Raw genomic sequence first — 16,216 nt, 5'->3', positions numbered from 1 at the left:
GCGCACAGCGTAGCATGGTCAGCGCAGCAGGGCAGAAGGGACCTGAGAAACCCGAGAGTGGCGGGCGAAACCAGCGGAGCAGGAGACAAGCAAAACCGAGCCAGTGAGAGCCACTGAGCGCCAGATATCAGCGCAGCAGCCCTTGAAACCTTCAGCCTGAAGACTAAACTTCGGTAAGTCACCTACTTGAACTTCCGGGAGCTAGGATGGTGGAGTGATCAGTAAATGCTCTCTCCTCCCCCCGATGGCCGTGAAAGAACCATAAAACTCTTCCCCAGATAAATCCTGGATCAGCGGGAACAGCAGAAGGGGGCAAATAGTCTCATAACACCAGAGGCTAGAAAAATAGCAAAGGGGAATTCTTCCTACTGTGGCGGAGGCGATCTGGAAGGACAGAGGACCCAGGGCAGAGAAAATTAGCACTGAGACCCAGGCAAGCCTCAGAGCCAGGAGACAAGCCCCAGGAGGGGCGGGAACATGCATTAGCTTCTAGGCGTGCCCCAGCCCTTCGGGGGAAAGGGGAAGACAAAAGGGAAGCTGGGATCACCATCCCCTGACCTTGCCTTTGCCTCAGGTCAGCTGAGGAGATCTCCTGAGACCAGACCACCCCTCCCACACACCTAACAAGCTAACCCCAGGGTTGATCTGGGAAACAAACAAAAAAAAAGCCTGCTTTTAGCCTACATGAGCTCAACTTAAAGATTTGTACCTTCTGACTGAAAGAACCAGAAGCTACAACACTCAGCCAACATCATGAATCAGAAAAAGCAGACAAAAAGTGAAAAAACCATAGAATCTTTCTATGGGGATAAGGACTAAAACACAAACACCAAAGAGGTAAGAGCTGAGACTATACTTCCATCTAAAACCTCAGATGGGACTATGAATTTCTTGCAAGCACAGCTAGATCACCTGGAACATCTGAAGAAGGATATAAAAGAAAAACTGGCCAATGATTTTAAAATTATAAAAAAAGAATTCACTGATGAGAACATCACTCTGAAAAAGAAAATTGAACAAATGGAAAAGGAAGTTCAAAAATTAACTGGAGAGAATAATTCCCTAAAAGGAAGAGATAATCAAACGGAAAAGGAAACCCAAAACCTAATTGGGAAAATTGATCAGATGGAAAAGGAAACCCAAAACCTAACTGGGAAAATTGGTCGAATGGAAAAAGAAGTACAAAAACTAAATGGAGATAAATAATCAAATGATATGAACAGTTAGTTTTCAAAAGAAGAAATTAAAGATATTCATAGTCTTATGAAAATGTTCTAAATCAATATTGATTAGAGAGATACAAATCAAAACAACTCTGAGGTACCACAACACACCTACCTGATTGACTAACAAATGACAAAACAGAAAAATGATAATTGTTGAAGAAGATGTGGGAGAGCTGGAATACTAATTCATTGTTGATGGACCTGGGAACTGATCCAACTACTCTGGAGAGCAATTTGGAACTATGCCCAAAGTGTTATAAAAATTTACATACCCTTTGACCCAACAATACATTTTCTAGCGTTTTATCCCAAAGAGATCCTAAAAAATGGCAAAAGCACCCACATGTCAAAAAAACATTTATAGCAACTCTTTTTGTGGTAGCTAAGAACTGTAAATGGAGCGAATATCCATTAATTGGAGAATCATTGAACAAGTTGTGGTGTACGAGTTGTGGAATACTATTGTGGAATAAGCAATGATGAACAGGTGAACTTCTGAAAAACCTGGAAAGTCTTATATGAGCTGATGCTGAATGAAGTGAACAGAGATAGGAGAACATTATGCACAGTAACAGCCACAGTATGTGAGGATTACTGTAGATACACTTAGCCCTTCACAGCAATGTAAGGACCTAAAATATTTCCAAAGAATTCATGATGCAAAGTGTCATCCACATTCAGAAAAACTATGGTATCTGAACTCAGGATGAAGCCACTATTTTCTCCTTTGGTATGTTATCTTTTATTTTTCTCATGGTTTCTCCAATTCGTTTCAATTCTTCTCTGCATTGTGAGTAATGTGAAAATGTGTTTACTAGGTATGTATTGTACAATACATATAAGATTTCATGCTCTCTTGGGGTTATGGGGGGAAGCGAGGGGGAGAAAATTTGGAACTTATGGAAGTGAATGCTGAAAACTGAAAATAAGTAAATCAATAGATTTGGTAAAAAAAAAAAAATAAAAGACTTAGAACCAATTGGAGGAAACATGAGAAAAAAGAAACAAAAACAGAGAGCAAATAGTTTGCTTATATCTACATTCAGGCTTCTTAGCTCTTTTTGTAGAAGTGGACAGAATTTTTCAGTGTTTTGGAGTTGTCTTTGATCCTTTAATTTCTGAGAAGAGCTATATCTATCACTGTCAGTCATTCAGCAATATATCTGTAACTGTTTGCAACGTTCTCCTGATTCTGCTCATTTAACTAAGCTTCTTTTCTTGTAAGAATTTCCAGTATTTTTCTGAAGTCCATCTGCTCATCATTTCTTTCTTTCTTTTTTTGTTAATTTATTAATTAATTAAATAATTTAACTTTTAACATTCATTTTCACAGAATTTTGGGTTCCAAATTTTCTCCCCCCTTATCCCCTCCCCCCACCCCAAAACACCGAGCATTCCAATTGCCCCCATCACCAATCTTCTCTCTCCTCTATCATTCCTCCCTGCCCTTGTCTCCATCCTCCGCTTTGTCCTGTAGGGCCAAATAACTTTCTATACCCCTTTACCCGTATTTCTTGTTTCCTAGAGGCAAGAACAGTACTCCACAGTTGTTCCTAAAACTTTGAGTTCCAATTCCTCTTCATCCCTCCCTCCCCACCCCCTCCCTTTGGAAGGCAAGCATTTCAATATAAGTCAAATCTGTGTAGTTTTGAAAATGACTTCCATAATAGTCATGTTGTATAAGACTAACTATATTTCCCTCCATTCTATCCTGTGCCCCATTACTGATCATTACTTCTGTTCTCTCTCTCTTTTTTTTTTTTTTTTTACAGCATGAAGATCTGTGTATTTATTTTTTCTACAGGCTTGGCTCTTGCCAGTAGACCACTGCTCAGTTGGTTAGACAGTTCTGTTTGCTTCTGCCTCTCCTTATTATCTCTGTCAACATCTGAGGCAGCAAATTTTTTCAGCAATGACAATGTGGCATAGAGAGAAAGGTGCAGAAGACCAGGAGTTGAAAGACCAAGGTTCTAACCCCAGCTGTGTTAAGACTTTCTGACTCATCTTGCATGTATCGATTTCCTTCCTTGGGGCCTCAGTTTTTCCTCCGGAAAATAAGCAAACAGGACTAATTTCTTTTTAAGCCCACAATCCTCAATAGAAATGAAAATAGATAACTCTCACCCAACACCCATCACCCTGCCCAGAAGTCCAGGTATCTCTGTGGCTTTGGCCTTCCCTGCCCAACCTCCTTATTTTAGGGAAGGAGAAATTATATCCTTAATATATATGCCAACATTGTAATCTAATGTTAGCTCACTAACACCCTTGTGGTCTGATAACAGTATGTATCTATCAGAAAGCTTAACTAGTGGAAGTGAATTACTACTAAGTCTCTAAAATACACTGTTTTGAGGTGTCTCTTTTGCATATTTAAAATAATTGAATTGCATACAATTCCATCAATTTTTGCATGTATAAACCCTGCACTATAGGAAAATAAAAGTGTTAACACCAAGGGGGATGGGGAGTGGGGGGGAGCATCTAAATCCTTACCTTTTTCCTCTAGCACAGAGATTCTTTTTTTTTTATAATTAAATTTATTTATTTAACTTTTAACATTCATTTTCACAAAATTTTGGGCTACAAATTTTCTCCCCTTTTATCCCCTCCCCCCCAAACACCAAGCATTCTAATTGCCCCTATGACCAATCTGCTCTCTCTTCTATCATCCCTCTCTGCCCTTGTCTCCGTCTTCTCTTTGGTCCTGTAGGGCCAGATAGCTTTCTATACCCCTTTACCTGTATTTCTTATTTCCTAGTGGCAAGATCCTAACACTTTGAGTTCCAACTTCTTTACCTCCCTCCCTCTCCACCCTTTCCCTTTGGAAGGCAAGCAATTCAATATAGGCCAAATCTGTGTAGTTTTGCAAATGACTTCCATAATAGTTGAGTTGTATAGGAGTAACTATATTTCCCTCCATCCTATCCTGTCCTCCATTACTTCTATTCTCTTTTGATCCTATCCCTCCCCATGAGTGTCGACCTCGAATTGCACTCTCCTCCCCATGCCCTCCCTTCTATCATCTCCCCCACCCTGCTTGTCCCCTTATCCCCCACTTTCCTGTATTGTGAGATAGGTTTTCATACCAAAATGAGTGTGCATTTTATTCTTTCCTTTAGTGGAATGTGATGAGAGTAGACTTCATGTTTTTCTCTCACGTCCCCTCTTTATCCCTCTACTAATGAGTCTTTTGCTTGCCTCTTTTATGAGAGATAATTTTCCCCATTCAATTTCTCCCTTTCTCCTCCCAATATTTCTCTCTCACTGCTTGATTTCATTTTTTTTTAAGATATGATCCCATCCTCTTCAATTCACTGTGTGCACTCTGTCTCTATGTATGTGTGCGTGTGTGCATGTGTGTGTGTGTAATCCCACCCAGTACCCAGATACTGAAATGTTTCAAGAGTTACAAACATTGTCTTTCCATGTAGGAATGTAAACAGTTCAACTTTAGTAAGTCCCTTATGACTTCTCTTTCCTGTTCACCTTTTCATCGTTCTCTTCATTCTTGTGTTTGAAAGACAAATTTTCTTTTCAGCTCTGGTCTTTTCATCAAGAATGCTTGAAAATCTTCTATTTCATTGAAAGACCAATTTTTGCCCTGAAGTATTGTACTCAGTTTTGTGGGTAGGTGATTCTTGGTTTTAGTCCTAGTTCCTTTGACTTCTGGAATATCCTATTCCACGCTCTGGGTGGGATTACACACACACACACACACACACACACACACACACACATGCACACACGCACACACACATAGAGACAGAGTGCACAGAGTGCACAGAGTGCACAGAGTGAATTGAAGAGGATGTGACCATATCTTTAAAAAAAAATGAAATCAAGCAGTGAGAGAGAAATATATGGGGAGGAGAAAGGGAGTAATGGAATGGGGCAAATTATCTCTCATAAAAGAGGCAAGCAAAAGACTTTTTTAGTTTAGGGAAAAAGAGGGGAGGTGAGAGAAAAACATGAAGTTTACTCTCATCATATTCCACTAAAGGAAGGAATAAAATGCACACTCATTTTAGTATGAAAATTTATCTTACAATACAGGAAAGTGGGGAATAAGGGGATAAACAAGGTGGGGGGGGACGATGGAAGGGAGGGCATGAGGAAGAGGGAGCAATTTGAGGTCGACACTCATGGGAAGGGAGAGGATCAAAAGAGAGAACAGAAGTAATGGGGCCCAGGATAGAATGGAGGGAAATATAGTTAGTCTCATAAAAGCGGCAAGCAAAAGACTTATCAGTGGAGGAATAAAGAGGGGAGGTGAGAGAAAAACATGAAGTTTACTCTCATCACATTCCACTAAAGGAAGGAATAAAATGCACACTCACTTTGGTATGAAAACCTATCTTACCATAGAGGAAAGTGGGGGTTAAGGGGATAAGCAGGGTGCGGGGGAGGATGGAAGGGAGGGCATGGGAAGGAGGGAGCAATTTGAGGTCGACACTCACGGGGAGGGACAGGATCAAAAGAGAATAGAAGTAATAGGGGACAGGATAGGATGGAGGGAAATATAGTTAGTCTTATACAACACAACTATTATGGAAGTCATTTGCAAAGCTACATAGAGTTGGCCTATATTGACTTGCTTGGCTTCCAAAGGGAAGGGGTGGAGAGGGAGAGAGGTAAAGAAGTTGGAACTCAAAGTGTTAGGAACAACTGTCGAGTAATGTTCTTGCCACTAGGAAATAAGAAATATAGGTAAAGGGGTATAGAAAGTTATCTGGCCCTACAGGACAAAAGAGAAGATGGAGACAAGGGCAGAGAGGGATGATAGAGGAGAGAGCAGACTGCTCATAGGGGCAATTAGAATGCTTGGTGTTTGGGGGGGGGAGGGGACAAAAGGGGAGAAAATTTGGAACCCAAAATTTTGTTAAAATGAATGTTAAAAGTTAAATAAATAAATAAATTTAAAAAAAGAATAAAAGAGATAGCATACAATTTTATATAGATTCCACATTCTTATTAAATACATTTTCACCTTTGCAATATTGAGAAGAAAAATTAAAATGAATGGAAGAAATCATAAAACCAACCAAACGTAATAAGAAAAGAAAATGATCTTCTACATTCTGTGTTCAAATTCCATAGTTGCTACTATGTGTGTAAAAGGCACTTGGCCCTAAAAGCCCATTGGGAATTTTTTAAATCCTTGCATTTCAATGAAGTTCTAAATCTACCAGAAAAAATCCTTGCACACTGTGATTGTTGCTGTATACAAAGTTCTCTTGGTTCTGCTCCTTTCAATGAATATCAGTTCATTTAGGTCTTTCCGTGTCTCTCCGAAGTCTTCCTGTTCATCATTTCTGATAGCACAATAGTATTCTATTATATTCATATGCCACAACTTATCCAGCTATTCCCCAATTGATGGACATCCCCTTGATTTCCTGTTTTTGGCCACCACAAAGAGTGCTGCTATAAATATTTTTGTTAAGTGTGGGAACCTTTCCCATTTTTATAATCTCTTGGGGATACAGTCCAAGAAGTGTTATTGCTGGCTGAGAAGGTATGCACATTTTTTAGCCCTTTGGGTGTAGTTCCAAATTGCTGTCCAGAATGGTTGGATGAGCTCACAGCTCCACCAACAATGAATTAGTGTTCCAATTCTCCTATGTCTTCTCCAACATTTATCATCATCCTCTTTTTTCATGTTAGCCAATCTAATAGGTGTGATGTGCAATCCCAGAGTTGTTTTGATTTGCATCTCTCTAATTAATAGTGATTTAGGAATTTTTTCGCATGATTGTAGATTGATTTCTTCCTCTGAAAACTTCCTGTTCATATCCTTTGACCATTTATCAATTGGGGAATTTGTATTCTTCTACATTTGACTCAGTTCTCTATATATTTTAGTGATGAGGCCTCTATCACAGACACTAGTTGCAAAAATTGTTTCCCCGTTTTCTGCTTCTCTCCTAATCTTGGTTGAATTGGGTTTATTTGTGCAAAAAAGTTTCAATTTAATGTAATCAAAAGTATCCATTTTGCACTTCCTAATGTTTTCCATCTCTTGTTTAGTCAAAAATTCTTCCCTTCTGCATAAATCTGAGAAATACGCTATTCCTTGCTCCACTAATTTTTTATAGTATCAGTCTTTATACCTTGATTACTTTATATCTAAATTACTTTGCCCAACTATATGCCCATAAGTTCTACAATTCTAATGAGATAGATGATTATTTTGAAAAACAAAAATTGCCCAGATTAGCAGAAGAGGAAATTGAATACTTAAAAAAAAAACCCATCTCAGAAAAAGAAGTTTAACAAACATCAACGAACTATTTAGGAAAAAAAATCTCCAGGGCCAGGTAGATTCACCAGTGAAAGGCACAGAACCAGGAGAACTTTGTACACAGCAACAACCACTGTTTGCGAGGAATTTTTCTGGTAGACTTAGTACTTCATTGAAATGCATGGACTTAGAAAATTTCCAATGGACTCGAAGCAAAACACCTTCCACATTCACAGAAAGAACTATGGAATTGGATTGTAGATAGAGGCAGACCATTTTCTTTTGTATTACATTTTGTTTTGTTTTATGGTTTCTCCCACTCATTTTAATTATTCTATTCAATGTGTATTTATTTAATCGGAATGTACTTGTAAAACCTATATAGCACTGTAGACTGCAGATGTGTTTACTCCTCTCCTTGCATGTATTCTGGTATGGGAATGACCAAAAACACTCTTTTCTGCCCTGGAACTGGGAGGAAGGTTGTTCCCCCACTGTTGATATAAAATTGGTTAGGTTAGTGCTCCTTCTCTCCCTAGGACTTCCACCCAGGACTGTGACCAGGATCCAAGTATGGACAAAACAATGGAGTTCTGCCTCAGTGATAGCAAAGAACTGCCTGTACCTCTTTCTAACCAGTTGTTAGGTCCTTTTCCTCTCTATGGGCTACCACTGTCACTGCTGATTCAATCACTCCCATGGCCTGCTCCTTTTTTGCTATGGCTGTACTATGCTGATGCAGCCTGCCCTGAAGTACATTTACTCTCACTCAGGCATTACAGAATTTTCCTAGAGACCTTCTAAGTTGTCTTTGATGTCCATGGGCTGAGAGATCTGGAATCCACCAGTGCTTCTAATGATTCTGTCACCCTGAAAATTGTTTAGGGTGTACTTGAACCTGGTCTGTACTTGTGTGGACTCTACTGATTTGTGCTATTCTCACGCTGGTGCAACAGCCCTTTTCTGCTAACCTTCCAAGTGGTCTTGGAATAGAAATCTATTTCACTCCATTTTTGTGGGTTCTGCTGCTCTAGAATTGGTTTAGAGTAATTTTTAAAGGCATTTGGAAGGATTTGGGGGAGAGCTAAGGTGAGTCTCTACCTTTCCTCCAACATCTTGACCAAAAGATGCCACTTTTCAGTGAGAAAGTTTTGAAGCTACATCCTGTCTCAGATTTTTCTTAATCGTGTGAGTATTGGAGAAGTTATTTATACTCACACTCTGAACTTCAAATTCTTAATCTGGAAAATGGGGATTAGAGAGGTTATGGTCAATTTGTGTTTTTTTACTTTCCAAAAGGCTAAATTTTTTAGGAAAATCTCAGATTTTAACCCAGTCTTCCCAACACAGTGCTGTTTCATTTGTACTATCTTTCCACTACAATTGTGTACTACTAGTTCAATAAATTAAGACCTTTTAGTAAAAATAGGTTATGAAGACTAAAGAACTGGGAATGGTGCTAAAGGTTGAATGCTTTTGAGTATCTTGGAAAGTCAATATTATGTACCGTTAAAAGGACATTTAAAAGCCTGAAGGAGTTAATGCATTACCCTAAATTATTCATATATTGAAAGGCTTCTGTGCACAAATTATTTTAGTAAGAGTAAGAAGAACTCCCCTGGGATAGAAAATCACCATGATTAGTTGCCAATTTGGATGAAATGTTAACAGATTAGAGCCAGGTCTGTCTATATGCTGAAATTGGAAATGGAGGAATTTCATGTGGATATATTTTGGTCTTCAGTTCTATGATCCACTGAGTATTTTGATCACACACAACATGCCCCCATTATCTACTGTCTTACTGTCTTTATGCAGATTCCTTCATCAATACTTGTAGAGAAGAAATCAGTGTTCTTTGTTAGTAGAGTTGTAAGTATCCATTTCAATTTTACAGTAAAATAAATTCACACTAATTGTGTATGTATCACCTGTATGATAATTATTAAAATTATCAATGTATTCTCTTGCTCCTCATTTTCTTTCTCTATAAAGAAATGATGATTCTAAAATATGATTCTATGGTAGTTAACATTTGAAATGCATTTGTCAAGGTTTCAGAAGGTTCTTATCACTTTATCTACCCTTTAATCTTAACTTATTTTTCTAGAGTGCCATAAAGTTATAAGGCACTTTGCATACATTTTCTCATTTGATCCTAACAATTATTCTATGAAGCAAATTGTACAGACAGGGGTATTTCCACTTTACAGAGAGTAATATGAAAGGCATAAATGTTAAGAGATGAAGACGTCCTCAGCCACATAGACTGACTGATTCGGAGAACATGTATTTGTACAATTTGCTATCGAAAATCAAGATTAGTTTTAATTATACCATGCCATCTTATTTTTCAAACACTAAATGGAAAATTTTGAAGCTTATGAATAAACTGATATCTAATACTGGTTTCTCAGAGGCTTTGCCAGTGAAATTTAAATCTAATAGTTCTTGTCAACCCAGAAAGATTTAAAATGTGGGATTTGTGATTAAACTTTAGTCTCTTTTCTGAGAACTAGCTTACCTAAGGTCAACGAGGATCATATCTAGTTTAGCTTCGAGTGACAGATATTCAAATACTGACAGTTATGTTCTAAATCTGGATATCTACTAAGCTATGCAAACATTCCCAGAAGCTTTCATTCAGGGAACACTGACAAAAAAAATCACTGCTATTTCATAAAATTAAAAACGGTATCAAATACTTTAAATGTCACTAGTTTAAGATAATCAGAGGGAAGTCATTAATGAATAAAAGTCTGAATTCACAATTCTCTTATAGAAAATGAATATTATTATTTTCAAGTGCCTTTGGCAATTTGACCTATCCTTATAAAGTTAGGATAGAATCATTCCCTAAAGGGTTTTGCTTCTAACACAAAATAATATTTGCAGTTAACAATTGTTTGTCTCTAAATGGAGTTTCCAAAGTATCTGCTAGTACTAAAACAGTTTATTTTCTACAATACTTTCAACATTCTCTTATAATAGACTGCGATTTGAATTTCATATGAAGAAGGGGAATTCCAAAAATAGAACTTCAGTTCATTCAAATCAAATGAACTTAAGAAATGAGAATTAAGCAATTCCTGCTGGCAATGCTCTGTACAAGGACCTGGGGATACAAAGTCAAAAAAATGAACATATCCCCTGTCCTCAGGGAACGGAATATTGAGTAGGCAGACAAGCCAGAAACCCAAATAACTCTATTGTAATTAGAACATTGTGAATTTGAAGGAAAAGTCTGAATCATGGTAATATGATTCAAGGGGGAAGAGCTTTACTTGGAGAGTGGGAGCAACTACATAAGAGCTAACAACTACATCTTGGGAACTCAAGATACCAAAATTTTAAGAGAAATCTACAGTATTCCATTTAGAAGATGATGAAATGGCTGAAGTGAAATTGGGTTCTAGCTATATTCAGCACTGGAGATAAAAACAGTAATAACAAGCACTAGTAAAGACTTTCTTTGTCATTTCATTGGTATGGAAGACTCCCAGATTAGGAGGCTCTTTCTAACAATGTTGGTAATCTGTGTTTTTTTTAGTTTATGACTTTAGAAAACTGCCTAGGGTACAGGTGTCAAGAATGAGACCAGCAGTTTTTCCACAATTCTCCCTAGTGTATCTGGAACCAGATTAAAATGTAATTGACAAATATTTAAAAAAATAAATAAGAATACAATAAAATATAGATAATACTACTATTAAGGTTTTGAAGTCAATATGGATCCCACAAGGAACATTATATGTAATTTAGTGACCTTGTTTGAAATTTTAGTTTGGAATCTTTGGTGTAGATCACGATGATGTGAAGTACCTTGCTAAAGATCATCCAGCCAGAATTTCTACATTAGGGTCTGGAGCCTAGGTATTTCTGGCTTTGAGAAAGAAGAAAGGAAAGAAGGAAGGAAGAAAAGAAGAAAGGAAGGAAGAGAACAAAATTCTTGTAACAAATTGTCAGATTCAAACAAAATTAATTCCTATATTTGTCAAGTCCAAAACGTATATCTCATTCTATACCTTGATACCATCGTTTTTCCTGGAATATTACTTAAAATTTCTCCCTACACTATTCCATCTGGGATAAAGCTGCTAAAGTGATTTTCTTAAAGAATAAGGTTGACTTAAAAAATAAACAATTTTAAGAAACTTAGGAACAATCATCATGTAATGATAAACCATGTTGCCATTTGTCATATTCATCAACAAATATTTATTAAGAGATTATAAATACTGTGCTAAATTGCAAGAATACAACGAATGACAAAAACAAACAAAAAACAAGATTTCCTGTCTCCAAGGGATTTAGAATACAATGGAGGAGACAACATCCAAACAACTATATATATATTAGAAATACATAACATAATGAGATGTTATTTATATTTTATTCTCTAAAACTCATATGAAGTAAAATACATAAAAATTAATATTCCTTTGCACAGATCACCCACATCTAAGGGTATGTATGACTCCCCATGTGGACAATGGGAGAAGAGAAGGGACAGGAAGGAGGAGAAAAAGGAGGAGGAAATAGCAGTATTACCCAACTGGATATGATTGTTTGGGTGAAGTGTTGCTACTACTTGTCACCGCTTGTTGTTGAGCTTTCCTTCTGAAAGACAACCAGGGTGTCAGGTTGGTGATGTGTTGACTTACAAGTAAATTTTATTTAAGTGAGGCAGAGATGAGCAAAGTCATCAGCCTCACTCTCTCCTCTAGAGTCATTAGAGATGAGTAGCAAGACATAGTCAGGACAACTTGGGATAGTCCCAGAAGCAGAGGGAGATCGTGGTCTTATGAAGCTGAGGTCTTTTCTAGATTTCAGTTTGTCTGAGGCAACAGCCATTCAGTAATTAAAGAATAAGAACTGGATCAAAAGATGAACTAATTTGCTTTCACAAAAGAATCGTTCTGGAAAGGGAAGACTCATAATTTCTCATCAGAACAGAAACAATTGCTATTTACATTCATTCTGAACCCAATGAGTGAGAAAATGAGGCTTGAGCTGAGATCTCTTATTGGAGAGTCATCAAGAATCATAGTGATTTATACTTAAAGGCACAACCAAGCAGTTCCATTTGAATCCCAATTGGCTTTATCTATGTCTGGGTTTTCAGAACTATATTTCAAGAAATCATAAATTAAAACTACATGACACAAAAGGGTTAAGCATTCCAGGATTCTCTTTTGGAAAAATAAATTGGGAGAGGGGTTACTAGGTGGCACAGTGAATAGAGGACCAGCCCTCGAGTCGGGAAGACCAGAATTAAAGTCTAGCCTCAGACACTACACTTATTAGCTGCGTGAAGAAAAAATAAATTTCCCAAATCCCAAGACATCTTGTGAATTATAAGTGAGGAAAATGTATAATTCATTTGGAAGAGTAGCCACAATTAACTGCATGACTCTTCACATGTAAAATAGAAGATGAGAAAAATTAAGGATAAGGAGAAGAAAGGACAGGAGTAAGAGGAGGAGAGGGAGGAAGAATAGTGAGAGAAGATGGAGCAGAGAGAAGAAAACTAAGAAGTAATCTCAGAAAGAAGGCACTAGGTAGGGTGGAGGTAGAGAAGAAAAGGGAAAGTAACTTGAAGAAGGTAAGATTTGATAGGAGTCTTGAACGAAACTAGAGAAGCCGCGAGATGGGAGTGAAGAGGTAGAAGATTCCAGGCATGAAGGATAGAAAATGAAAAGTCAGCTAGGAGATAGAGCATTGTATGTGAAAAATAGTTAGACTGGTGTCTCTTAATCTGTTTATGAAGATGCAGGTAAGGTGTAAGAAATTTGGAAGGGTAGGAAGAAGCTAGATAATAAAGTGATTAAAATCCAGGCAATTTTATCACTAGCTCCTGGAGGCAATAGGGAACCACTGAGCTTACTGAGTAGGAGGAAATGGTTGAAAAGAGAGTACTATGTAAGAAGTATTTAACATTGTTTTTGGTTTCCTTTGATTTTGATACTTCCTTTTCACATCTCCTGTTACAACTCCTTTGCATCCATAAATCACATTTTTATCATCACATCATTTACTTTATACCTGCTCCCTTTATCTATGTATATCCCTATTACATTTCATAATAAATATACAATTTAAAATATGAAGAAGTATCATCTTCCCTTATAAGGATGTAAATAGTTTGCCAATATAGAGTAATAGTTCTTCCCCCTTTTACCTTTTTATTCCTCTCTTGAGACCTGCATTTGAACATCAAATTTTATAGTGAGTTCTGGCCTTTTCATCAGGAAGGTCTGTAAATCCATTATTTCATCAAATATCCATCTCCTTGCCTGAAATATCTTGCTCAACTTTGTGGAGTAATTGATCTTTGGTTGTAGTTCCAGCCCCTTTGCCTTATGGAATAACATATTTCAATTACTTCATTCTTTTAATGCAGAAGATGCAAGGTCCTATGTGATCCTGACTGTAGCTCCTCCACATTTGAATGGTTTCTTTCTGGCTGCCTGCAGTATTTTCTCCTTCACTTGATACTTCTGAAATTTGACAAAGATATTCCTCGGTGTTGTTAGTTTGGGAACCCTTTTGGGAGATGAACAGTGTGTTCTTTCACTGAATATTTTGCCCTCTGGATCTAGGACTTCTGGAAAGTTTTCCTTGGTGATTTCTTGAAAGATATTTTCCAGGCTCTTTTTATCAATTTGCCTTTCTGGCAGACCAATAACTTTTAGATTTTCTCTCCTGTATCTATTTTCCAGGTTGGTTGTCTTTCCAAGTAGATATTTTGAATTTTCTTCTATCTTTTCATTCTTTATATTTTGTTTGACTGATACTTGATTTCTCATAGAGTCATAAAGTTCTACTTGCCTAATTCAAATTTTTATCAAATTGTTTTCTTCAGTTAACTTTTGCATCTCTTTTTCCATCTGTCCAATTATTCCTTTTAAGGAGTTATTTTTTCCACTTAGTTTTTGTGCTTCTTTTTCCATTTGTCCAATTTTCCCAGTTAGGTTTTGTGCTTCCTTTTCTGTTTGTCCAGTTTTCCGTTTTAAGGAGCTGCTCTTTTTAGTCAATTCTTTTTTCATACTTTTAAAATCATAGGCCAGTTTTTCTTCTGTTTTTCTAATTTGGCTTTTAAAATCCTTCCTCAGCTCTTCAAAGAGTGCTCTTTGTGCTTGTGACCAGTTAATAGTCCCTTCTGAAGTCTGAGATGGGAGTACAGTCTCTATCCTGACCTCTTTGGTATTCGTGTTTTGATCCTTGTCCCCACAGAAAGATTCTATGATCTATTCTTTTCTGCTTTGCTTCTTACTCATGATGATGTTCCTCACCTTTTTCCTGGCTTTTAAAGTAGATCTCTGCTTTTAGGGTACAAGGGGATCTGTCTCAAGTTGTTGTACCTTGAACTTGAGGTTTTGTGTATTGTGGTCTCTTCTTCTTTCAACTAGAAGTTAAAGTGCTGCAGCTTTCCTGTTGATGAACTGGCTGGTGTGAGAAAGCAGAGGCCAGGAGAAGTCTTTTTGTGTTTCCTTGGATTTACCTTAGAGCTAGCTTATTAAGTGTGGGGGAGAGGTGGTCTGGACACAGGAGGTCTCCTCTGTTAAACTACAGCATAGAAAAGCTCAGTGGCTGGCTAATCCAGCTGCCTTAGTGTATTCCCTATACCCCTGGGGTACTGAGGCATACGTGGGGTCCTCGTATGGGTAGTTGAGGGGCTCCTCACCCCTGGGGCTCTAGATATTCTCCCTGTTTGCTGAGGTGGGTATGCCTGGAACAGCTCCAGTCCTGCATTTACCCCCTTCTGTTACAGCAAATGAGACTGTCCTTGGAAATTTTCCTAACTTAATGTTCTAAGAGACAGTTTGCTCTTTTTGCTGATCCTATTGTTCCAGAAATTTTCTGAGGGACTATTGTCTGGTTCTTTTAAGGTCATCAAGAGGAGAGGGAGAGAGAATTTACCAATCACTCCACCATTTTGACTCCCATAAATTCAAGTAGGTGACTTACAGACATTGAATCTGTGATTTAATCTGCATCAGGAGCAGCTGCTGCAGATACCTGGGGCTCCACAGCTCTCACTCTCTCACTTCTGCTGGACCCCTGTCCCGGACTGATATACCTGAGATTTTGCAGTTCAGGTTCTGCCTCAGACCTCCCAGCACTTTCTGCTCTGCCCTGCCATAGTGGGGACGGGCTGGTACAGCCTCTGTGCTGCATGTTGTGTGCTTCTCCAGCGTCATGGAACAGATTCTTCCTGTCGACCTTCCAGTCTGTCCTGGGCTATGAATCTGCCACAGTCTGTCTCCTATTGGATTCTGTCCCTCTAAAATCTGGTCATATTCTATTTTTAGAGGTATCTGAAAGAGTTTATGTAAGAGCTTAGGTCCACAGTTGCTCTCACTCCTCCATCCTGGCTCTGCCTCTCCCTCTTTGATTTTACTGTGCCTAATAAAAGCTGTAGTCTGGCTATACTGATTTCTGTGTTCTATGAAGAGGTGTGGGAAGTGTGGGCAATTCCACAAAGAAATTTCAGATTCAAAGTGAAGGCAAAGGCCTACTGAATAACTAAATTTTATAAAAGCGTTAGCAATCCAGATGTGTATATATATATATATATATATATATATATATATATATATATATATATATATATATATATATATATATATATATATATATATATATAAAGAAAATACAGTTTTCATGTTTAAAATTTGAATTATCCTAATGTCATGGTACCATAGTATTTATGAACTATGTTGCATGCTCTCCCAAAATAAAT

Source organism: Notamacropus eugenii, chromosome 6 (assembly GCF_028372415.1).
Source record: "Notamacropus eugenii isolate mMacEug1 chromosome 6, mMacEug1.pri_v2, whole genome shotgun sequence".
Classification (NCBI taxonomy): Eukaryota; Metazoa; Chordata; class Mammalia; order Diprotodontia; family Macropodidae; genus Notamacropus; species Notamacropus eugenii.
This window is presented reverse-complemented; position numbering follows the sequence as displayed.